We start from the raw sequence: 20,675 nt of genomic DNA, 5'->3' as shown, positions 1-20,675 counted from the left end.
AGGATCATAAGCTTCTTCTTCAGAAGATGCCTCTTGAGTACTGTTGGATGCAGCTTGCATTCCATTCAGACTCTGAGAAATCATATTGACTTGCTGAGTCAATATTTTATTCTGAGCCAGTATGGCATTCAAAGTATTAATTTCAAGAACTCCCTTCTTCTGAGGCGTCCCATTGCTCACAGGATTCCTCTCAGAAGTGTACATGAACTGGTTATTAGCAACCATGTCAATGAGTTCTTGAGCTTCTGCAGGCATTTTCTTTAGGTGAATGGATCCACCTACAGAAGTATCCAATGACATCTTAGCTAATTCAGACAGACCATCATAGAATATATCCAGGATGGTCCATTCTGAAAGCATGTCAGAAGGACACTTTTTGGTCAGTCCTTTGTATCTCTCCCAAGCTTCATAGAGGGATTCACCTTCTTTCTATCTGAAGGTCTGAACATCCACTCTAAGCTTACTCAGCTTTTGAGGAGGAAAGAACTTGGCTAAGAAAGCCTTGACCAGCTTATCCCAAGAGTTCAGGCTATCCTTAGGTTGAGAGTCCAACCATACTCTAGCTCTGTCTCTTACAGCAAAAGGGAAAAGCATGAGCCTGTAGACTTCAGGATCTACTCCATTAGTCTTAACAGTATCACATATCTGCAAGAATTCAGTTAAGAACTGAAAAGGATCTTCAGATGGAAGTCCATGAAACTTGCAGTTCTGCTGCATCAGAGAAACTAATTGAGGTTTAAGCTCAAAATTGTTTGCTCCAATGGCAGGAATAGAGATGCTTCTTCCATGTATATTGGAATTAGGTGCAGTAAAGTCACCAAGCATCCTCCTTGCATTATTATTATTTTCGGTTGCCATCTCCTCTTCTTGTTCGAAAATTTCTGAAAGGTGCTTGCTGGATTGTTGTAATTTAGCTTCTTAGTTTCCTCTTTAGAGTCCTTTCAGGTTCTGGATCTGCTTCAACAAGAATATTCTTGTCCTTGCTCCTGCTCATATAAAAAAGAGGGATAGAAAAATAATAATAATAGGGGCCCTTTTTACCACAGTATTGAGGTCCCTGTGTGAGTAGAAGAAAAGAAGAAGAAAAAATTCGAACACAGATGGAAGAGGGGGTTCGAATTTGGGTGAGATGAAGTGTTAGTAGATGAATAAATAAATAGAAGGAGATAAAAGAGAGAGAGAATTTTCGAAAATAATTTTTGAAAAAGAGTTAGTGATTTTCGAAAATAGTTTTTGAAAAAGGTTAGTAATTTTCGAGAATTAAAATCAAAAATTAAAATAATTAGTTAATTAAAAAGAAATTTTGAAAAAGAGGGAAGATATTTTCGAAAATTAGAGAGAGAGGGAGTTAGTTAGGTAGTTTTGAAAAAGATAAGAAACAAACAAAAAGTTAGTTAGTTAGTTGAAACAAATTTGAAAATCAATTTTGAAAAGATAAGAAGATAAGAAGTTAGAAAAGATATTTTAAAATCAAATTTTTGAAAAAGATATGATTTTGAAAAAGATAAGATAGAAAGATATTTTTGAAAAGATATGATTGAAATTAGTTTTGAAAAAGATTTGATTTTTAAAATCACAATTAATGACTTGATTCACAAGAAATCACAAAATATGATTCTAGAACTTAAAGTTTGAATCTTTCTTAACAAGTAAGTAACAAACTTGAAATTTTTGAATCAAAACATTAATTGATGATGTTATTTTCGAAAATTAGGAGATAAAGATAAGAAAAATATTTTTGAAAAATATTTTTAAAATTTTCGAAAATAAATAAGAAAAATGAAAAAGATTTGATTTTTGAAAAAGATTTTGAAAAAGATAAGATTTTTAAATTGAAAATTTGATTTGACTCATAAAAACAACTAGATTTTAAAAAGTTTTGAAAAAGTCAACTCAAATTTTCGAAATTTATGAGTGAAAAAGGGAAAGATATATTTTTTTTATTTTTGAATTTTTAATGATGAGAGGGAAAAACATGAAAAAGACTCAATGCATGAAAATTTTGGATCAAAGTATGTGATGAATGCAAGAACACTATGAATGTCAAGATGAACACCAAGAACACTTTGAATGTCAAGATGAACATCAAGAACATATTTTTGAAAAATTTTTAATGCAAAGAAAACATGCAAGACACCAAACTTAAAAATTTTTCATGTATAGACACTATGAATGCAAGAATGCATATGAAAAACAAGAAAAGACACAAAACATGAAGACATCAAGATCAAACAAGAAGACTTACCAAGAACAACTTGAAGATCATGAAGAACACTATGAATGCATGAATTTTTTGAAAAATGCAAGATGAATATGCAATTGACACCAAACTTTCAACTTGACTCAAGACTCAAACAAGAAATATGAAATATTTTTTATTTTTATGATTTTTTTATTTTTTTGGATTTTTGTATATTTTTTTTCGAAAAAACATATAGGAAAAAGAAAATAAGGATTTCAAAATTTTTTTAATATGAATTCCAGGAATCTTGTATTCTTAGTCTAAAGCTCCAATCCGAGGGTTAGGCATGGCTTAATAGCCAGCCAAGCTTTAGTATGTAACTCAGACATGCCACGGCTGACATTCCAATTAACTTGCCTCTATGCTGATGGTTGGAAGCCCCTATCCAAAAGAATTAGACATGGCTTTACAGCCAGCCAGGCTTCAACATGCTTCATGAAACTCTAGAATTCATTCTTAAAAATTCTGAAGAAAAATATATTTTTGAAAAGATTTATTTTTTTTTTCGAAAACAGATGAGAAATTTTTGAAAGGTTTTTGAAAAATTTTTGAAAATAAAACAAAAAGAAAATTACCTAATCTGAGCAACAAGATGAACCGTCAGTTGTTCAAACTCGAACAATTCCCGGCAACGGTGCCAAAAACTTGGTGCACGAAATTGTGATCTCAGGCAACGGCGCCAAAAACTCTGTACGCACATCTTAATAAATCATTTTTCATTCACAACTTCGATACAACTAACCAGCAAGTGCACTGGGTCGTCCAAGTAATAAACCTTACATGAGTAAGGGTCGATCCCACGGAGATTGTTGGTATGAAGCAAGCTATGGTCACCTTGTAAATCTCAGTCAGGCGGATATAAAATAGTTATGGAGTTTTCGAACATAAATAATAAATAGATGGAAAATAAGGATAGAAACACTTATGTATATCATTGGTGAGAATTTCAGATAAGTGTATAGAGATGCTTTTGTTCCTCTGAACCTTTGCTTTCCTGCTGTCTTCATCCAATCAGTCTTACTCCTTTCCATGGCTGGCTTTATGTAAGGACATCACCGTTGTCAATGGCTACTTTTTATCCTCTCTGGAAAATGGTCCGATGCGCTATCACTGCATGGCTAATCGTCTGGAGGCATCACCCTTGTCAATGGCTACATCCCATCCTCTTGTGAAAATGGTCCAAATGCTCTGTCACAGCACGGCTAATCATCTGAGGTTCTCGATCATACTGGAATAGGATTCACCCTCCTTTTGCGTCTGTCACTACGCCCAGCACTTGCGAGTTTGAAGTTCGTCATAGTCATTCAATCCCAGAGTCCTACTCGGAATACCACAGACAAGGTTTAGACTTTTCAGACTCTCATGAATGCCGCCATCAATCTAGCTTATACCACAAAGATTCTGATTAAGAGATCCAAGAGATACTCATTCAATCTATGGTGGAACGGAAGTGGTTGTCAGGCACGCGTTCGTGGGGGAATGATGATGATTGTCACGTTCATCACATTCAGGTTGAAGTGCGAATGAATATCTTAGAAGCGGAATAAGTTGAATTGAATAGAAAAACAGTAGTACTTTGCATTAATCTTTGAGGAATAGCAGAGCTCCACACCTTAATCTATGGAGTGCAGAAACTCTACCATATGAAAATACATAAGTGATAATGGTTCAGGCATGGCCGAATGGCCAGCCCCCATGAAAGTCTAAGATAGCATAAAACTGATCAAAGATGTCTAATACAATAGTAAAAAGTCCTATTTATAATAAACTAGTTACTAGGGTTTACAGAAGTAAGTAATTGATGCATAAATCCACTTCTGGGGCCCACTTGGTGTGTGCTTGGGCTGAGCTTGAATGTTACACGTGTAGAGGTCAATCTTGGAGTTGAACGCCAGTTTGTAACATATTTCTGGCGTTCAACTCTGGCTTGTGACGTGTTTCTGGCGTTTAACTACAGACAGCAGCGTAGAACTGGTGTTCAACGCCCTTTTACGTCGTCTAAACTCGGCCAAAGTATGGACTATTATATATTTCTGGAAAGTCCTGGATGTCTACTTTCCAACGCAATTGGAAGCGCACCATTTTGAGTTATGTAGCTCCAGAAAATCCACTTTGAGTGCAGGGAGATCAGAATCCAACAGCATCAGCAGTCCTTCTTCAACCTCTGAATCTGATTTTTGCTCAAGTCCCTCAATTTCAGCCAGAAAATACCTGAAATCACAGAAAAACACACAAACTCATAGTAAAGTCCAGAAATATAAATTTAACATAAAAACTAATGAAAACATCCCTAAAAGTAACCAGATTCTACTAAAAACATACTAAAAACAGTGCCAAAAAGCGTATAAATTCTCCGCTCATCAATATGTATTTTGATTAATTCTAGATCGACAATAGTCCACTCATCAAATACCACACCGAAGGATACACCTCAAAACAAAGGAGACAAAAAACCCCCAAATACTGAAATTTTGGAGGCCATCCGTGAACAACAGAATCGCCTTAAACAGCTAGAACAAGAAGCCGACCGGCAGAGGGAGGTTGAGCGAGATTTATGAAGAGAAACCAAGAGGCTTCGAGAGCTAGAAGATAAGCTCCTCAAACTCGAGGCCGACTTCAAAACAAAAGCTACTCGGCCTAATCGCAAAGATAGCAAGGACCAAGATCCATTCACAAAGGAAATCATGAAAGCTAAAGTCCCAAAAGACTTCAAAGCCCCTGATACGACTTCCAAAGATGGTACGTCCGACCCAAGTCATCATCTCAGCAACCTTAGAAGTTGGAGGTATCTTACGGATGCCTCAGATGCAATTCGTTGTAAAGCCTTCCCGACTACCTTGACCAAAACAGCAATAAAGTGGTTCGACAGCTTGCTGCCAAGATCGATTGCAAGCTTTGATGACCTTGCCAAGAAGTTCCTGGCTAGGTTCTCCATCCAGAAGAATAAAGCCAAGCATGCTCCAAGCCTATTGGGAAATAAGCAAAGAGATCGGGAAAGCCTCCCTAGTTACATGGAGAGATTCAATAAAGCATGCCTGGACATACAAAATCTCCCAACAGAAGCAACAATTAAGGGACTTATCAATGGTCTGCGAGAAGGACCCTTTAGCCACTCCATATCCAAAAAACACCCGACATCTCTGAATGAAGTACAAGAACGGGTGGAAAAATACATCAATATGGAGGAGAACTCCCGATTAGGAGAAGCCTCAAAGACTAGATTCTCCTACCCATCTCGGGGCAAGGATAAAGATTCCAGAAAAAAGGAAGACCAACCCACTGAGAAACCTAGAAAATACCACAACTACACCCCTCTTCGGGTGTCTCTTGTGGACGTTTACCGAGAGATATGCAACACTGAGAAGATTTCACCACCTCGCCCAATTAAACACAAGAGAGGAGGAAGTCAGACCGAGTATTGCGAATACCACCGAGTTTATGGGCATTCTACCAATGAGTGCTATGACCTAAAGAATGTCATAGAGAAATTGGCACGAGAAGGGAGATTAGATCGATTCTTAGCCAACAGAGCTGATGAAACAAAAAAAAGAAGAAGGGATGAAAAGGTCGAACGACCTGAACGTCCCCCTCACACCCCTGAGAGACATATCTACATGATAAATGGTGGATTCGTAGGAGGAGGGATCTCTAAGTCATCCTGCAAAAGACACCTTAAAGAGGTGTACCATGTCGGAGAAGGGGACAGGTCACCTGTAACAACCCTGATTTTCGAGTACATGAGATCTTTTCTGAAAGTACGGATTTCTCCGGAAGATCAGTAAAGGGAACACCTCTGCTATATCATCAAGTATCTCAATCCTCATTATCATTATATCATCCTTAAGCTAGAACCTCCTCTGAGGCAAGCTCGATAATGCAATCGCGAAGAACCTAGTTTTTGAACCGTATCGGTTGGCAGTTTTGATTCTGATTTTCGTAAATAGTCTCTGTTTGACAAACCGGACTCGATTCATGAGAGGAGAGAGATAATAGTATAATATTATCATTATATTAGTATTAGAAAATGCTTGAATGATATTATAAGGTTACCTGGTCTGTTTTTGTTAAAAACAGAAAATCGGTTTAACCGGGTTTACGGTTTACTGGTATAGCTTAGCACCAGCACTCTCTGATGACTTTAGCAATGCTAAGGCCTCATTATACATGTTCTATTCTCATAATAAATATGTTACTAGTGTCATTTATGCTAGTAGCTCAGAAAATAATTTTTAGAGATGTTTTTACGAGTGTTCCGATACACCTAGTTTTAGTAGTTGTACACCAGAGATATTTTAATATTATTTTAATCCACCTCCAAGCCAACCAATCACAACTCACCTTACACCCCCAAGACCTCAAAGGCTGTCTCATTTCATCATTTTGGCCGAAAATAACAAGAGAGAAAAGAGAGAAACTTTCATGAACACTTAATCTTCAAAGCTTGATTTCTTCTTAACTAAAACTCAAATCAAAACTCCGATTTCACCAAAATGATCCTCTCTTCTTCCTCTACATAACCATATAACATATCAAGGCTGGAAATAAGGTGAGATGGCTGTCTCCCTCCCATTTCAATTCGGTTTTCAAGGAAAATCATGCAAAACATGTGTTTTCTTGTTGTTCTTCCTTAGGAATCATGCTTAACTTGACTTGAGGGCCAAGAAACGTGAATTTCCAGCAAGTCTAAGGTGAGATATCTCTTCCTAACATACTGAGTGAGATTTGGTCAGTTGAGAGTTTTTGGGTTTAAAGTTGTTCTTGATGTGATTTAAGAGGAAAAAGTGCTTAAGGACCACCTGAAAGTTTAACCGAATTAGGAGCAGCAAAACCAGGTAGGGATTGACGAATTTAATCTTGATTGATTGTGTTTGAGTTGTGTGATTATGATATGGTTTGGCTGTGCTTGAAATTGATTGTTTGTATGAGTAATTCTTGTTGAAATTTTGGTGAAAATTTGATGAAATTTGATGAAATTCAAGCTATGAATGTGTGTTCTTGTGGCTGCTGGAAAACGAAACCCTAGAGCTTAAATTGAGGTTCAATTTGTGTTAAAATCATGTAGAAAATATGGGGTTTTAGTGGCTGGAAATTTATTTTGAATTATGGTAAAAATCGGTTGCTGAAAAGACTGAAAAACGGGTAAAAACAGAGAAAGAATCTGAAGAATATACGAAGAACACGAAGAACACTTTGAGTGTGGTGAAGAACATCGAAGAACACCTTTTAGATCTTAGAAAGGGCAAGGAAGTAAATATTTTGGTGTTTGAGGGGTTATTTTGTAATTTCTGAAAGTTAGGGTGGTTAAAGTAGAAATATTAAAAGTTACCGGGGTAAAAAGTTAATTTTAAAGGTTAAAAGGTAAAGGCAAGGTAATTTTCGAAAATTTAATAATAAAATAATAAATAATAATAAAATATTAAATAATAATATTTAATTTAAAATAATATTTTAATAAAAATAATAAAATAATGCGGAAAAGGCAGTTTTCTGTAAAAGTTTTAGAAAGACAACTTTAAGCGCAGAATCTCATAATTACCCTCATAAAATACTTAGGGAGTGGTAAGAACATATTAGTGAGGCAAAGATAAAAGAAAGATAAAAAGTTGAAGAAAAGATAAAAACTAAAGAAAAGTCTGTAAGGTTTTAATAACAGAAAAACAGACAGAAATTAGTGAACGAACTAGGGCAACATAGTTAGTCCTTGAGTTACGACTAGGGTTAGGTATTATATGAAAAGTTAAACTGTTTCAGTATAGACTTAATGAACCTATACTTGGGACAGGCGAACTATTCATACCGAAATTTACATAAACTTTAAATACATACGTTAAGCAAAGTAATCAGAGAAGAGAAAAGAGATACAGAGAACAGAGTAATTAAAACAGAGTAAAGAGATACAGAGAAAAGAGAAACCAGAACAGAGTAAAGAGATATAAAGAGAAGAGTAATATAATATAAAGAGCTATATTTATATATATATATATATATATATATATATATATATATATATATATTAGTTGCTTGATGCAACCCAGAGCTATATTTATATATATATTAGTTGCTTGATGCAACCCAGAGCTATATTTAATATATATTAGTTGCTTAATGCAACCCAGAGCTTCTGTAGGGAAACTAAGTTACCTACAGCTATTTTCCGCTTCCCCAGAGCAGAGCAGAGTATATATATTTTCCTGCAGTAAGCAGAGGCTGTCTCAAATGAGCGGCTATTATTATATGCGCATTTATTTAGGAACGGAAAATCGTATTCGGGAAATCGGGATTACTCGTGACCGGATAAATGTCGGGATTGCGGGTAGCCAACCGACACATGAGCTCATGGCCTGCGCTAGGGCTAGACATGCATCATTCTTGTCTGCGCATCATTCTCTGTTGCATTCCTTTCTGTGTGTGATCTATTTCTTTGTGTTTGTCTGCTTGTATGCTATTTTTATGTTTTATTTTCTTGTATTCTTTTGTTTGTGTTCTGCTTTCTATTGTCTCTACTTTCTCTTTCTGTCTTTATCTTTTGTTTACTGCTTCGCTATATTCTATTATTCGTCTGCTAATCGACCCCAAATAAATGAACGTAACTAATAACCCCGACCCTACTAAGGACTCCCCAGTTCTTACCCCTTCTCTCTCTCTTTCCCCTTCAGATGGAAGTAAGAGTTCCTTTCCGTAGTTCGCTGACGATTGTACGCAAAAAGGGATTCCGCTCTAGGCAGTCTTCTGAGTCTAGGGTGAATATCGTTCTCTGATTATATGTATAACTGTGAGACCAGCCAACGTCTGCACCCCCGTTCGTATGTGCACTTTAACCTAAATCCGGTGTACGAGATTCCTATTGTGTAGCTACTTTATGAGGTACCAGAGAGACGTCCTGTGGAAAAGTCTGATCATGCAGAGGAGTAGCAGATGATGTTCTATCTTCTGATGACGTTCCACCTGACTTGAGTTTTGAAGACCTAGAACGTACTTTCCCTCGCTTTAGTAGTTTAGAGGGACTAGGTGAGTATAGAGTCTAGGCTAGCCTAGGTGCCAGCTTAGAGACCTTTGAACAGGTCAGGACCTGGGATGTTGTATGTATGTATATGTATAAAGTTATTATCTAGCTATATCTAGGGGTGTTCTAACTAAAGGTCTATACTCTAATAAAAGCTAGATAACTGAATGTTGCTAGCTACTCGTGATGTATTTATGTGTGGTTGTTTATAGCTGTTTTATCTGTTATTACTTGTGAATTGATTTTGAGTGATTCCGTCTATTAATCCAAATGTTTTCAAAAAAAATACACCTCACAAATTAACTACGCGTTTAACAACGAATCAGGCTCATATGATAAATAATAGATAATAATTAGGAAGACAAATTGGTAGTGCTCAGTTTCCGGTATGATCTAGACATATTGAAAATTGGGTCGTTACATCACCCGACCTCCCCACTATTACCTTCACTCAAGAAGATGCTGCAGGCATCATCCTAGGGCATGATGACCCCGTAGTCATTACCATCATACTAGCCAATGCTAATCTCCACCGAACATTGGTAGACCAAGGAAGCTCCACAGATATTCTGTTCAAATCCGCCTTCGACAAGCTCGGCCTACAAGAAAAAGAGCTCAGAGCATATTCAAATAGTTCATTCGAGCTCGGAGATGCTCCAATCCAGCCACTTGGGTACATCCCACTGCACACAATATTTGGAAAAGGAACACGGTCTAGAATGTTAAGCATAGACTACATTATAGTCGACGTGAACTCAGCATACAATGCCCTTATAGGTCGGACGACATTAAATCAGCTCGCCGCGATGGTCTCCACTCCACACCTATGTATGAAGTTCCCAACTACAGAAGGGATTGCTACCATAAAGGGGAACCAAAAACTCGCGCGACGCTATTACAACGAAAGCCTTAACTTTAAAGGCGACCCTAGAGGAAAGGAAACTAATACTATAGAACTCGGGGCAATCCGAGCTCACGAGGAACTCTGCCCTCAACCGGAAGGTGAGACAAGAACTTCAAATTGGAGACACACAAGACAAAACATCATTCTTAACCCCAAAAGCAAACTATTGCTACATAGTCATGCCCTTCGGACTCAAGAACGCAGGGGCTACATACCAAAGACTGATGAACAAAGTCTTCGCCAAGCACATTGGGAAGCTAATGGAAGTTTATGTCAATGACATGTTGGTAAAGACGCAAAGGGAGGAAACGTTGCTATCCAACCTCACTGAAGTGTTCAATACCATAAGAAAGCATGGGATGAGACTTAATCCCGCAAAATGCACTTTTGTGGTAGAAGCTGGCAAATTCTTGGGCTTCATGCTCACCCAAAGAGGAATCGAAGCAAACCCAGATAAGTGCTAGGCCATACTTCGCATGAAAAGTCCGACCTATGTCAAAGAGGTCCAACAGCTCAATGGAAGACTAGCGGCTCTGTCTAGGTTCCTTGCTGGATCAGCCTTAAGATCTCTCCCCTTCTATGCAACATTAAGGAAAGGAAAGAGGTTTGAGTGGACCTCAAAATGCAAACAAGCCTTCTAAGATTTCAAGAAATTTCTGGGGCAACCATCCATCCTTACTCGTCCTCGGGAAGGCGAAGAACTCATGCTATACATCGCCGTAGGAAGTCGGGCAATAGCTTCAGCACTAGTCAGAGAAGCCAAAAGTGGGCAACAACCCATCTACTTCATCAGTAAGGCTCTACAAGGGGCTGAACTAAACTATCAAAAGATAGAAAAGTTCGCCTACGCCCTCATATTCACTTCTCGACGACTTCACTCATACTTCCAAGTACACACCATCAGAGTATGGACTAATCAGCCCATAGAAGGTATTTTATAGAAAACAGATTTAGCTAGAAGAATCCTACAATGGGCAGTCGAGTTATCAGAATTCGACCTCAAATATGAAGCTCGGACAGCTATTAAGTCATAGTATCTATCCGACTTCATCATAGAATATACTGACTCCCCGGGTACCCCCATAGAGTGGAACCTTTACGTTGACGACTCCTCAAACAAAGCCGGGAGTGGAGCAGGTGTGATCTTAGAAAGTGATCAAGGAACTCAACTCGAACTCTCCTTAAAGTTCGAATTCCCTACTTCAAATAACTAAGCCGAGTACGAAGCTCTGTTGGCTAGTTTGAAACTGGCTAGGGAAGTGGGAGCTCAAAGGCTTACCATCTTTAGCAACACACAAATAGTCACCTCGCAAATAGAAGGGAGCTACCAGGCCAAGGATCCCACTATGAGGAAGTACTTAGACAAGACCAGAGAATAACTCGGACAATTCATGGGATATGAGATCCGACATATACCCAGAGAATAAAATGTCCGAGCTGATGCACTTTCGAAACTAGCCAACACCAAACCAGGGGGCAATAATAGAAGCCTCTTCCAAGAAACACTGTAAAATCCGTCAACCACGAAAGAGAAAAAGGTCCTAAGCATATTGGTGCACGAAATTGTGATCTCCAGGCTCGAACAATTCCTGGTAATGGCTCTAAAGCTTGGTGCTCTGATCTTAATTCATAATTGTCACAACTTCGATACAACTAACCAGCAAGTGCACTGGGTCGTCCAAGTAATACCTTACGTGAGTAAGGGTCGAATCCCACGGAGATTGTTGGTATGAAGCAAGCTATGGTCACCTTGTAAATCTCAGTCAGGCAGATATAAAACAGTTATGGAGTTTTCGAAATTAATATTAAAATAGGGATAGAGATACTTATGTAATTCATTGGTAGGAATTTCAGATAAGCGAATGGAGATGCTTTTTGTTCCTCTGAACCTCTGCTTTCCTGCTATCTTCATCCAATCAATCTTACTCCTTTCCATGGCTGGCTTTATGCAAGGGCATCACTGTTGTCAGTGGCTACATCCCCTCCTCTCAGTGAATAATATGCTCACGCACCCTGTCACGGCACGGCTATTCATCTGTCAGTTCTCGATCATGCTGGAATAGGATTCACCCTCCTTTTGCGTCTGTCACTAACGCCCAGCACTCGCGAGTTTGAAGCTCGTCACAGTCATTCAATCATTGAATCCTACTCAGAATACCACAGACAAGGTTTAGACCTTCCGGATTCTCTTGAATGCCGCCATCATTCTAGCTTACGCCACGAAGATTCTGGTTAGGAGATCTAAGAGATACTCATTCTAGCTTATTTCATGTAGAACAGAAGTGTTTGTCAGGCACGCGTTCATAAGGGAGAAGGATGATGAGCGTCACACATAATCATCACCTTCATCACGTTCTTGGGTGCGAATGGATATCTTAGAAGCGAAATAAGAAGAATTGAATAGAAAACAGTAGTACTTTGCATTAATCTTTGAGGAACAGCAGAGCTCCACACCTTAATCTATGGAGTGTAGAAACTCTACCGTAAAAAATACATAAGTGAAGGTCCAGGCATGGCCGAGATGGCCAGCCCCCTAAAACGTGATCAAAGGATCATAAGGTAATCCAAAGATGAACAATGGAATAAAACTGAGACCAAAGATGCCTCATACAATAGTAAGAGGTCCTATTTATAATAAACTAGCTACTAGGGTTTACATGAGTAAGTATTTGATGTATAAATCCACTTCCGGGGCCCACTTGGTGTGTGTTTGGGCTGAGCTTAAGTGTTCCACGTGCAGAGGCCATTTGTGGAGTTGAACGCCAGTTTCTGTGCCAGTTTGGGCGTTCAACTCTGGTTTTGGATCCTTTTCTGGCGCTGGACGCCAGATTTGGGCAGAAGGCTGGCGTTGAACGCCAGTTTACGTCGTCAATTCTTGGCCAAAGTATGGACGATTATATATTTCTGGAAAGCCCTGGATGTCTACTTTCCAACGCAATTGGAAGCGCACCATTTCGAGTTCTGTAGCTCCAGAAAATCCACTTTGAGTGCAGAAAGGTCAGAATCCAACAGCATCAGCAGTCCTTTTTCAACCTCTGAATCTGATTTCTGCTCAAGTCCCTCAATTTCAGCCAGAAAATACCTAAAATCACAGAAAAACACACAAACTCATAGTAAAGTCCAGAAATGTGAATTTAACATAAAAACTAATGAAAACATCCCTAAAAGTAACTAGATCCTACTAAAAACATACTAAAAACAATGCCAAAAAGCGTATAAATTATCCGCTCATCACAACACCAAACTTAAATTGTTGCTTGTCCCCAAGCAACTGAAAATCAAATAGGATAAAAAGACGAGAATATACTATAAATTCCAAACTATCAATGAAACAGAGCTTCAATCATATGAGCGGGACTTATAGCTTTTTGCCTCTTGAATAGTTTTGGCATCTCACTTTATCCATTGAGGTTCAGAATGATTGGCATCTATAGGAACTTCAGATTTCGAATAGTGTTATTGACTCTCCTAGTTCAGTATGATGATTCTTGAACACAACTTCTTTATGAGTCTTGGCCGTGGCCCTAAGCACTTTGTTTTCCAGTATTACCACCGGATACATAAATGCCACAGACACATAATTGGGTGAACCTTTTCAGATTGTGACTCAGCTTTGCTAAAGTCCCCAATTAGAGGTGTCCAGGGTTCTTAAGCACACTCTTTTTTTTTTGCTTTGGACCTTGACTTTAACCGCTCAGTCTCAAGCTTTCACTTGACACCTACACGCCACAAGCACATGGTTAGGGACAGCTTGGTTTAGCCGCTTAGACCAGGATTTTATTCCTTTAGGCCCTCCTATCCACTGATGCTCAAAGCCTTGGGATCCTTTTTATTTGCCCTTGCTTTTTGGTTTTAAAGGTTATTGGCTTTTTCTGCTTGCTTTTTCTTTTTCTTCTTTTTTTTTCTATATATTTTTTTTTTCGCCTACTTTTTTTTTCTTTTTTTTTTTCTGCAAGCTTTGTTATTTGCTGCTTTTTCTTGCTTCAAGAATCATTTTTATGATTTTTCAGATTATCAAATAACATGTCTCCTAGTCATCATTCTTTCAAGAGCCAACATATTTAACATTCTTAAACAGCAACTTCAAAAGACATATGCACTGTTCAAGCATACATTCAGAAAACAAGAAGCATTGTCACCACATCAATATAATTAAACTAAGTTCAAGGATAAATTCAAAACTCATGTACTTCTTGTTCTTTTGAATTAAAACAGTTTTTATTTTAAGAGAGGTGATGGATTCATAGGACATTTATAACTTTAAGACAGAGTTACTAACTACTAATGATCATGTAATGAAGACACAAACATAGATAAGTACATAACATAGAAAATGAAAAACAGAGAAAGTAAGAACAAGGAATGAGTCCACCTTAGTGATATCCTTGAGCTCTTCTATGTCTCTTCCTTGCCTTGGCTGCTCCTCCTTCATTGCTTTTAGATCTTCTCTGATTTCATGAAGGATGATGGAGTGCTCTTGATGTTCCACCCTTAGTTGCTTCCAATAATTGTGTGGAAGAAAATGTATCCCCTGAGGTATCTCAGGGATCTCTTGATTTGCAGTCAAATGTTCTACCACTGAGCTATAGACCCTTGATGGAAGCTTTTGTCTTCCCTTTCCTCTTTCTAGAGGTTTCTCTGGCATTAGGTGCCATCAATGGTTATGGAAAAAACAAAAAAGCTATGCTTTTACCACACCAAACTTAGAATGTTGCTCGCCCTCGAGCAAAAGAAGAAAGAATAGAAGAAGGAGAAGAGGATATGGAGGAGATGGATGGAGGTGTGTATTCGGCCATATGGGTGGGATTGGGTGGGAGAGAGATGTTGAATTTTGAAGGTAGTGGTTGTATGGATGTGAGTGATAAATGGAAAACAGAAGGGATGATCATGAATGGAAAGAGAGATGATGAGGTAGGTGGGGATCCTGTGGGGTCCACAGATCCTGAGGTGTCAAGGCATTCACATCCCTGCACCAATTTAGGCATGTAAAATGCCCTTGCACACAACTCTGGGCGTTCAGCGCCAGGTTGGTGCCCATTTTGGGCGTTCAACGCCCCTTTGCTGCCATTTCTGGCATTGAACGCCAGAACCATGCTTGTTCTGGGCGTTCAGCGCCAGGATGCTCCCATTCTGGGCATTCAGCGCCAGAACTATGCTCTGTTCTGGCGTTTGAACGCCAGACAGATGCTCCTCCAGGGTGTGATTTTTCTTCTGCTGTTTTTGATTCCGTTTTCAATTTTTCTATTTATTTTGTGACTCCACATGATCATGAACCTAAGAAAACATGAAAAACAATGAAAATAAAAGTTAGATAAACATTGGGTTGCCTCCCAACAAGCGCTTCTTTAATGTCAATAGCTTGACAGTGGGCTCTCATGGAGCCTTACAGATGTGCAGAGCTTTGTTGAGACTCTCCAACACCAAACTTAGAGTTTGGATATGGGAGTTCAACACCAAACTTAGAGTTTGGTTGTGGCCTCCCAACACCAAACTTAGAGTTTGACTGTGGGGGCTATGGTTGACTCTGCTTTGAGAGAAGCTTTTCAAGCTTCCTCTCCATGGTTGCAGAGGGAGATCCTTGAGTTTTGAATACAAGGGAGTTCTCATTCCATTGAAGGACTATTTCACCTCTGTCAACATCAATCACAGCTCTTGCTGTGGCCAGGAAAGGTCTTCCTAGGATGATGGATTCATCCTCTTCCTTTCCAGTATCCAGGACTATGAGATCAGCAGGGATGTAAAGGCCTTCAACCTTTACTAATACGTCCTCTACTTGTCCATAAGCCTGTTTTCTAGAGCTGTCTGCCATCTCTAATGAGATTTTAGCAGCTTGCACCCCATAGATTCCCAGTTTCTCTATTACAGAGAGGGGCATGAGGTTTATTCCTGAACCAAGGTCACACAGAGCCTTAAAGATCATGGTGCCTATGGTACAGGGTATTATGAACTTTCCAGGATCCTGTCTCTTCTGAGGCAATGTCAGTTGATCCAGATCACTTAGTTCATTGATGAACAAGGGAGGTTCAACTTCCCAAGTATCAATGCCAAATAATTTGGCATTTAGCTTCATGATTGCACCAAGAAACTTGGCAGTTTGCTCTTCAGTAACATCCTCGTTCTCTTCAGAAGAGGAATATTCATCAGAGCTCATGAAGGGCATAAGGAGGTTCAATGGAATCTCTATGGTCTCTAGATGAGCCTCAGAGTCCTTTGGTTCCTCAGAGGGAAGCCCCTTATTGATCACTGGACGTCCCAGGAGGTCTTCCTCCTTGGGATTCACGTCCTCTCCTTCCCTTACAGGTTCGGCCATGGCGCTTATGTCAATGGCCTTGCACTCTCCTTTTGGGTTCTCTTCTGTATTGCTTGGGAGAGTACTAGGAGGGATTTCAGTGATCCTTTTACTCAGCTGGCCCACTTGTGCTTCCAGATTTCTAATGGAAGACCTTGTTTCATTCATGAAACTTACAGTGGCCTTAGATAGATCAGAGACTAGATTTGCTAAATTAGAAGCATTTTGTTTAGAGTTCTCTGTCTGTTGCTGAGTTGATGATGGAAAAGGCTTGCTATTGCTAAACCTGTTTCTTCCACCATTATTAAAGCCTTGTTGGGGCTTTTGATCCTTCCATGAGAAATTTGGATGATTTCTCCATGTTGAGTTATAGGTGTTTCCATAAGGTTCACCTAAGTAATTTACCTCTGCTATTGCAGGGTTCTCAGGATCATAAGCTTCTTCTTCAGAAGATGCCTCTTGAGTACTGTTGGATGCAGCTTGCATTCCATGCAGACTCTGAGAAATCATATTGACTTGCTGAGTCAATATTTTGTTCTGAGCCAATATGGCATTCAGAGTATCAACCTCAAGAACTCCCTTCTTTATAGGCGTCCCATTACTCACAGGATTCCTTTCAGAAGTGTACATGAACTGGTTATTAGCAACCATGTCAATGAGTTCTTGAGCTTCTGCAGGCGTTTTCTTTAGGTGAATGGATCCACCTGTAGAAGTGTCCAGTGACATCTTTGATAGCTCAGATAAACCATCATAGAATATATCCAGGATGGTCCATTCTGAAAGCATGTCAGAAGGACACTTTTTGGTCAACTGTTTGTATCTTTCCCAAGCTTCATAGAGAGATTCACCTTCTTTCTGTCTGAAGGTTTGAACATCAGCTCTAAGCTTGCTCAGCTTTTGAGGAGGAAAGTACTTGGCTAAGAAAGCCGTGACCAGCTTATCCCAATAGTTCAGGCTGTCTTTAGGTTGAGAATCCAACCATAATCTAGCTCTGTCTCTTACAGCAAAAGGGAAAAGCATGAGCCTGTAGACTTCAGGATCTACTCCATTAGTCTTAACAGTATCACATATCTGCAAGAATTTAGTTAAGAACTGAAAAGGATCTTCAGATGGAAGTCCATGAAACTTGCAGTTCTGCTGCATCAGAGAAACTAATTGAGGTTTCAGCTCAAAGTTGTTTGCTCCAATGGCAGGAATGGAGATGCTTCTTCCATGTAAATTGGAATTAGGTGCAGTAAAGTCACCAAGCATCTTCCTTGTATTATCATTATTTTTGGCTGCCATCTCCTCTGCCTGTTCGAAAATTTCTGAAAGGTTATCCCTGGATTGTTGTATTTTAGCTTCTCTTAATTTTCTCTTCAGAGTCCTTTCAGGTTCTGGATCTGCTTCCACAAGAATGTTCTTATCCTTGCTCCTGCTCATATGACAAAGAAGAAGGCACAGAAAAATAATAATAATAATAATAGAGATCCTTTATACCACAGTATAGGGATCCCTTTGTGAGTGGAAGAAAAGAGGGGGAGACAAAGAATGTGATGTAAAGGAAGAAACACAACTGTACGAATGGAAGAGATGTGAGATGAGATGTTAGGATATGAATGAATAATTAGAATGAGATGGGGGAGGAATAATTTTCGAAAATTATTTTGAAAAAGAGTTAGTGATTTTTGAAAATAGTTTTTGAAAAAGTTTAGTATTTTTTTCGAAATTTTCTTTTTCGAAAATTTTTGAAATTAAAAATAAAAATAATTAGTTAATTAAAAAGAAATTTTTGAAAAAGGGGGAGATATTTTCGAAAATTAGGGAGAGAGAGTTAGTTAGGTAGTTTTGAAAAAGTTAAGAAACAAACAAAAAGTTAGTTAGTTAGTTCAAACAAATTTTGAAAAAGATAAGAAGTTAGGAAGTTAGAAAAGATATTTTGAAAAGATATTTTTGAAAAAGATAAGATGAGAAGATATTTTTGAAAAGATATGATTGAAATTAGTTTTGAAAAAGATTTGAATTTTAAAATCACAATTAATGACTTGATTCATAAGAAATCCCAAGATATGATTCTAGAACTTAAAGTTTGAATCTTTCTTAACAAGCAAGTAACAAACTTCAAATTTTTGAATCAAAACATTAATTGTTATGTTATTTTCGAAAATTTATGAAAAAAATTAAGAAAAAGATTTTTGAAAAATATTTTTTTGAATTTTCGAAAATAACTAAGAATTTTGAAAAAGATTTGATTTTTGAAAAAGATTTTGAAAAAGATAAGATTTTCAAATTGAAAATTTGATTTGACTCATAAGAAACAACTTGATTTTAAAAATTTTTGAAAAAGTCAATCCAAATTTTCGAATTTGATGAGAGAAAAAGGGAAAGATATTTTTTTGATTTTTGAATTTTTATGAAAAACATGAAAATTATGCAATGCATGAAATTTTTAGATCAAAACAATGAATGCATGCAAGAATGCTATGAATGTCAAGATGAACACCAAGAACACTATGAATGTCATGATGAACATCAAGAACATATTTTTGAAAAATTTTTAATGCAAAGAAAACATGCAAGACACCAAACTTAGAATTCTTTAATGCTTAGGCACTAAGAATTCAAGAATGCATATGATAAACATGAAAAGACACAAAACAAAAAATCATCAAGATCAAACAAGAAGACTTACCAAGAACAACTTGAAGATCATGAAGAACACTATGAATGCATGATATTTTCGAAAAATGCAAGATGCATATGCAAGTGACACCAAACTTATGATATGACTCAAGACTCAAACAAGAACACAAAAATATTTTTGATTTTTATGATTTTCTAATTTTTTTTTGGATTCTTTTTTTTTTTCGAAAATTAATATGAAAAAGAAAAATAAGGATTCTAAAATTTTTAATATGAATTCCAGGAATCTTGCATTGTTAGTCTAAAGCTTCAGTCCAGGAATTAGACATGGCTCACTAGCCAGCCAAGCTTTCAAAGAAAGCTCCAGTCCAAAACACTAGACATGGCCAATGGCCAGCCAAGCTTCAGCAAACATATGAATGTAATTCATTCAATTTTAATCCAAAACCTTAGTCCAAAAGAATTTAGACATGGCTTTACAGCCAGCCAGGCTTTGGCATGCTTCATGAAACACTAGAATTCATTCTTAAAAATTCTGAAGCCATAGAATAATTTATTTTTGAAAACATTTTTAATTTTTTCGAAAACAGATGAGAAAATTTTAGAAATATTTTTGAAAAATTTTTGAAAAGAAAACAAAAAGAAAATTACCTAATCTGAGCAACAAGATGAGCCGTCAGTTGTCCAAACTCAAACAATCCCCGGCAACGGCGCCAAAAACTTGGTGCTGTTGCCGGATTAAACTTGGCACTGATGTTACCGGACCAAAAGCTTGCCGAAAACTCAAACAATCCCCGGCAACGGCGCCAAAAACTTGGTGCACGAAATTGTGATCTCCAGGCTCGAACAAATCCTGGTAATGGCTCCAAAGCTTGGTGCTCTGATCTTAATTCATAATTGTCACAACTTCGATACAACTAACCAGCAAGTGCACTGGGTCGTCCAAGTAATACCTTACGTGAGTAAGGGTCGAATCCCACGGAGATTGTTGGTATGAAGCAAGCTATGGTCACCTTGTAAATCTCAGTCAGGCAGATATAAAACAGTTATGGAGTTTTCGAAATTAATATTAAAATAGGGATAGAGATACTTATGTAATTCATTGGTAGGAATTTCAGATAAGCGAATGGAGATGCTTTTTGTTCCTCTGAACCTCTGCTTTCCTGCTATCTTCATCCAATCAATCTTACTCCTTTCCATGGCTGGCTTTATGCAAGGGCATCACCGTTGTCAGTGGCTACATCCCCTCCTCTCAGTGAATAATATGCTCACGCACCCTGTCACGGCACGGCTATTCATCTGTCGGTTCTCGATCATGCTGGAATAGGATTCACCCTCCTTTTGCGTCTGTCACTAACGCCCAGCACTCGCGAGTTTGAAGCTCGTCACAGTCATTCAATCATTGAATCCTACTCAGAATACCACAGACAAGGTTTAGACCTTCCGGATTCTCTTGAATGCCGCCATCATTCTAGCTTACGCCACGAAGATTCTGGTTAGGAGATCTAAGAGATACTCATTCTAGCTTATTTCATGTAGAACAGAAGTGTTTGTCAGGCACGCGTTCATAAGGGAGAAGGATGATGAGCGTCACACATAATCATCACCTTCATCA

At 38.2% G+C, this 20,675-nt stretch overlaps 2 non-coding genes across 2 annotated transcripts; both read left to right on the top strand.

The window, feature by feature from the left end:
- Positions 1-354: 354 nt before the first annotated feature.
- LOC148546216 (small nucleolar RNA R71) lies at positions 355-462 on the top strand. The gene has a single exon (XR_015900518.1). It is a non-coding gene; the product is annotated as a small nucleolar RNA R71 (small nucleolar RNA).
- A 16,756-nt stretch (positions 463-17,218) lies between these two features.
- On the top strand, positions 17,219-17,326 carry LOC148546215 (small nucleolar RNA R71). The gene has a single exon (XR_015901626.1). It is a non-coding gene; the product is annotated as a small nucleolar RNA R71 (small nucleolar RNA).
- The last annotated feature ends 3,349 nt before the right edge of the window (positions 17,327-20,675 follow it).

This window comes from Arachis ipaensis, chromosome B9 (assembly GCF_059453495.1).
Source record: "Arachis ipaensis isolate K30076 ecotype BB chromosome B9, ASM5945349v1, whole genome shotgun sequence".
In the NCBI taxonomy this organism is placed as follows: domain Eukaryota; kingdom Viridiplantae; phylum Streptophyta; class Magnoliopsida; order Fabales; family Fabaceae; genus Arachis; species Arachis ipaensis.
This window is presented reverse-complemented; position numbering and strand designations above follow the sequence as displayed.